Source organism: Bidens hawaiensis, unplaced genomic scaffold (assembly GCF_021521415.1).
Source record: "Bidens hawaiensis isolate Kalapana, Puna unplaced genomic scaffold, B.hawaiensis_p1.1 tig00016109_1, whole genome shotgun sequence".
NCBI classification, from domain to species: Eukaryota; Viridiplantae; Streptophyta; class Magnoliopsida; order Asterales; family Asteraceae; genus Bidens; species Bidens hawaiensis.
This window is the reverse complement of record NW_027492464.1, coordinates 252,909-258,222: the sequence shown is the minus strand read 5'-3', so window position 1 is coordinate 258,222 and position 5,314 is coordinate 252,909. Positions and strand designations below refer to the sequence as shown.

The 5,314-nt window shown below is 28.1% G+C and overlaps 1 long non-coding RNA gene across 1 annotated transcript; it reads right to left on the bottom strand.

The window, feature by feature from the left end:
* Positions 1 to 3,962: 3,962 nt before the first annotated feature.
* Positions 3,963 to 4,672, bottom strand: LOC143550587 (uncharacterized). Its single transcript, XR_013138350.1, has 3 exons — positions 4,544 to 4,672; positions 4,269 to 4,459; positions 3,963 to 4,191 (listed from the first exon to the last, which is right to left on the bottom strand). It is a non-coding gene; the product is annotated as an uncharacterized LOC143550587 (long non-coding RNA).
* Between the last annotated feature and the right edge of the window lie 642 nt (positions 4,673 to 5,314).

The window sequence follows — 5,314 nt, the reverse complement described above, 5'->3', positions numbered from 1 at the left end:
ATGTCAAGGGACGAAGACACAAATGATTGACTACAAAAGTTTTGGGTAACTTTCACAGAAGATCGATATTTACCATTTTAAATGATATATAAATCAGGGGGAGACAATACGCGCTGCAATCTTTTTCCCTTAGCTATGGTTTTGTCCAACTGGGTTTTCCTAGCGAGGTTTTTAATGAGGCAGCATATCCAAACGTATTGAGTTGATAACCAAGGGGGAGTGTTATAAATATATATTATTATGGTTATCAATACCTAATATAGATTAGGCTTTTTCTCCAAGTAATCTTTTCCTATATATACATATCATTGTATCTTATTGTAATACACACCTTAGTAATAAAATCTCTCCCTTTTCTCCTTACTTGTCTTCTCTTATTCTTTAGCTATTAGGCTTGTTTCACAATAACTGTCAATTTATTATTGTTGTTGTTGTTGTTTATTGTTGTTGTTGTTGTTGTCGCTATATATATATATTTATATTTATATTTATATACAATTTTCACGCGTATGATACAGGTTACTAACCATTGAAAGATATTGATATTTTACATCATTGTTTGAGTCTTCGTCTCCAATTCTTCCAACGTTATAAAAATACATTTTTTAATATGTGACAACATTTTGTTCTAAAAGTTATTTTTAGAAACATAAAATGTATAATGATATCGGTATGAATGTTTTGTTTTAAAATAAATCAAACACCAATGTTTGGTTTGCAAATTATAGTTTATAAATATATCAAAATCTTATTATAAAAGTCATAAATAAAAATCATTATATAATATAACTCAATTTACGTATTACATGATATATTTTTTTTTACTTTTATTATAACTTTCATCCTTGTGTAACACTGGCTTTCATTACTAAACATGTTTTATTTTAATGATATATTTAATTTGGATAATATTGTTTTTTTAAATTTTTAGGTGGTAAAACATAATGAGTTTTTTTTTTTTGTTAGAATATTTGAAGAAGTTGATGGTGATTTAATATGGAAGAACATGTTTAGATCTTTTTGTTGATGTTTTTTGGTGGTTTGGTGTAGACTAACTTATTGTAACTTTAAACTTTTAATATCTAGACATTGTAAATAATTAACGTTTTGATCCGAAAGTTGAAGAATTGTTATGTGCTTGAATTTGTTATATAAATTTATTATGTTTAGTGACATGTTATTCACCCGCATGTTACATGGGTATATACCCTAGTTTTTTTTATGAAGTCTACAACTTAATTTTAGTGTATTGAAGTTTCCTTATCATTTTTAATACCAACTTTCTAATTTTGATTATTATATAGAACTTAAATTCATAACCTTTAAGTGTTTAAAAGATTTGTTTATGTCACTAGCCCATCAATTCTAAAACATGTATCGAAGTTTCTTAATTGATAAAATGTACAAAAAGTACGTTACAAAATAAAATTACAAGTAACTTTTAAATTGGTTAAAATGATATAAAACACAGTTTTTTAAATGCTGAATATCATTTTATTAATTTTTATTCAAGTGTTAAAAATTCATTATTTGAAAAAAAAACAAAAAACAAATAAACTATACGTATTTTAGACAAGTTTGTTGACTTTAATATATACAAAAGCTAATTTTTTTAATAACAATTTTTCACCTGAAATCTTCACATCTTGCGTTTGTAAAAAATTATACCCACCACCTCATTTTTAGTGACAATTGCTTTCCTATATGGTTTTATAAATTGATGGGCTTTAATATGCATCAAAATTAAGTTGACATTCTCTAAAAGTAAGAAAGTTCACCGGTACGTTCTAGTTTTTTTTTATTATTATTATTATTATTTATTTTTTCTGTTATATCGCCAACTTAAACACAATGTTTTTCGTGTATGTTTTTACTAATTGGTGGACTTTGATACACATCAAAATCAAATTGCTTGGCATTCCCTAAAAGTAAGAAAAGTTCATTGGTTCATTTTTCTGTCAGCCTATTTAAACCCAATGTAGAGTTTTTCTTAAATTCATCTAACCCATTTATTTTCTCTGGTATTTGAACCCTCAACTTAGAAAGGGAGGAAGCATTTATAGAAATATATTAAAGGAGTCTGTGTAGAAATAGTGATGCGTTGAAACACAGCATATAAATAATTAAATATTACTATAAAATTACAAAATGTGAGTGTAACCAAAACCTGAAGAGATTAGATTTGCACTCATGTTTTATACCATACTAGTTTGAGGCCTGTGTATTACACGGGTAATTGTTAAATATTTTTAAACTTTGACCATTAAATAAAATACAGTCAACAAATTGATCATATATTGTTAATACAATTAAAATTAAACTAAAACTACATAAATTACATAAGTAAGATTGCACAAATATGTTACAAATAGAAAAAAATTTCCTTTTACACTACATTTGTTATTGTATTAGCAGGTATACATTGTTTATCAAAAAACAAAGTTTTTAGTTCATGTCTTCCTGTAACTCTTAATAAAGTAACATATAGACATGCTTATAACTCTTGATATAGCTATATATAGTTGTGCGTGTGACAAAAATGGTTCTCCAAGTACATATAAACTCTAGCTAAATGATAATATATATCCATGATACTAATAAAAGAAAATTTCATACAAATAAAATGTCATAGCTTTTAATCAATTAATATGATGTCATTTGAGAATATCTTCTCATTTTATCCCAAAAAAACATGATTATCCTAAAAACCATATACCTAAACTTTGATGATATAATTATTCTTAGAATCTTTACAAATTTTTAATTGACTTCTATTTTACAATTAAGAATTGTATAATCAAGCAAAATAAAAACCGAAAATTTAAATATAACAAAATGATTTGTTTATTTTATATGAATGTAATTGTTAGGAAAATGAAAAATACATAATAACCTTAAAACCATATTCAAATAATAGTGATTATTATGAGTTAAAAGAATATTAGAATATTTGAAGTTGCATAAAATGAATGTAGTGATTCTTATTTATAATCTTTGAAAGTAGGGCTGCCACTGTTACCCGTAACATGAAACCCAACCCAAGAAAACCCGTATCTGAACCCAAACTAACCTGACCCGAGAATCTCAAACCCAAGAAAGTACTAACCCGAACCGAAGTAATTCGGGTTGGTTCTTGGGTCCGAATTCTAGGTTTTGGGTCAACCCGAAAATTTTTAATTTTAAAATCATGTGTATTTTTAGGTATTAACGGCTAAGCCTTAGCCGCTGACGTTATCAGAATTTAGTCTAAGTCGATTGTTCTCATTCCACATATTATGAATCGAATGTTTATTATTTTGAATATAAACCATAATAAACACTTTAATTAACACTTTAAAATTCACTAATCGTCTCTTGTCAATCCATATGGAGAATACTTATTATATGTAGTAATGGATTTAGTTGGAATAAACTTATAGTTTTAATGTCATATAATGAAATGGTTTAAAAGATAAGGACCATATATGAAAATTGATTTAAAAAAAGGTGAGGATGGCTATGGTGTTGACAAGTGGCAAAATTGACAGGCTTTTATTAGAATAGATAGATATCTTGAAATATAAATATTGATGGGGCCATTCGAGAGAAAAATGACAAGGTTGCTAGTTTTTCAATAATTTGTTGCTAAATATAGTTTGTTAACTTTGTGTTTGTCATTCCCATTGTATTTTCATTGCATACTTAAACAGGCATTACACTTTCTATAAATCCATTTATGCTAAAATTATCTCGATGACACTAAAACGATCAACAATTAGCCCAAAAATGAAGACAAAATATGGCGCAACAAACCGATACATAACCGAAAACCAAAAGTAAATCCAAACGATTTTTTATTACAATAACCAAAACTTTTGGTTGTGCTTTGATTATAGAAAACCAAAAGTAAATCGGAACAAATTTTTAAATTACTGCACTTATTTAACCATTTTTTTTTCGCATAAGCAAGAAATTAATATGGTATTTTCAAGTCACAGTCTCAAACAATACTTTTGAGATATGATCTTTTATGGTCTTAGGATCAAAGTAAGCTTTGTAGTAGAAGGTTTTTGCGACGGTTAGGAACGTCTGCTTCACATCTCGATCAAGATCATTAATGGGTGAGTCCGGCAACACAAGTTGCACTAGTTCTTGCATTTTGGAGTCTATCGTCGCGGTTATCCCATTTTCGCTACGCGTCATGTCATCCTCCTAATGACATATAAAATTGTTTTTTTAACCGAAACAAATTCAAATCGGACGTAAACAATGTGAGCTTATATGTTTACCTTGGAGTTATGGAACTTAAGTAGTTCCATGCAAAGGTTATTAGTGACGGTTGAAAGCCGTTGATATTGAGATGAGCTAAGAGTTCAGTCAATACACATCTGCCGGCAGTTATGTTTATTGTTCGTACTATGAGTTCAACTTGTGCTGCCACGTGTTCTCCATCTTGCCATCTCATCAACCACATCTCCCACTATCCAAGAAAGACAATTGTCATTTAGCGACAAGAGAAAAGTTTGTCACAAAAGAATATAAGAGTTATGGCAAATTAACTTACGGCATGGTTTAGTTGTAGGTGGATGTCTTGATTGTGAATCATGAGTGAGTCCGATGCAAGCTCGTGTAGGGTTCCTTGTAGTGCCACCATCACCTCGAACCATGGTTCTATGCAACAATCCAGTCAGGAGATTAATTACACACACTTATATATTTTTCTTTTTCAGTTTTTATTTAACACTTAAGTTATATGTTAATCTTTCATTAACATGTAATATCCAATACTTTAATATTTTTTTATCTTTCTCAGTTTTTATTTAAAACTTAGATTGGCTTGATTTTTTTTTTACGTTTCTTAAAAATTATTGAAAAATCGAGATAAAAAATACTGTATTCTTTGGTCACACAATATAAAAGATTACTTTAATTTGGATATAACTCGTTTTTCAATAAAATTAACACGTACAAAGTCTTAAATAAAAATAAAAACAAATTTGTGCATTTAAAGTTTGAATTTAAATGTTATTAGAGAAAAAATAAATAAAATGGTAAATAAAATTTAAAGAAAAAATATTAAAAAGAGTAGGATGTGTCGTTATTCGTTAACATCCGCAAAAAATAAAATAAATTACCTGTTTTTTCAAAAAAGAAAATCCTAAAAACAAACTTATCTTAGACAAATATATATTCCAAATCTACAGGAACATATCAAAGAAAAGGCGTACATGCGCTTGGGGTGTTCTTTGGAAGATTTGTTTCTAAACTCATCAACAAAAGCTCGTCTATCATCTTTCGAGAGTTGTGATGAATCAAAGAACTCGGAGATGGCTTC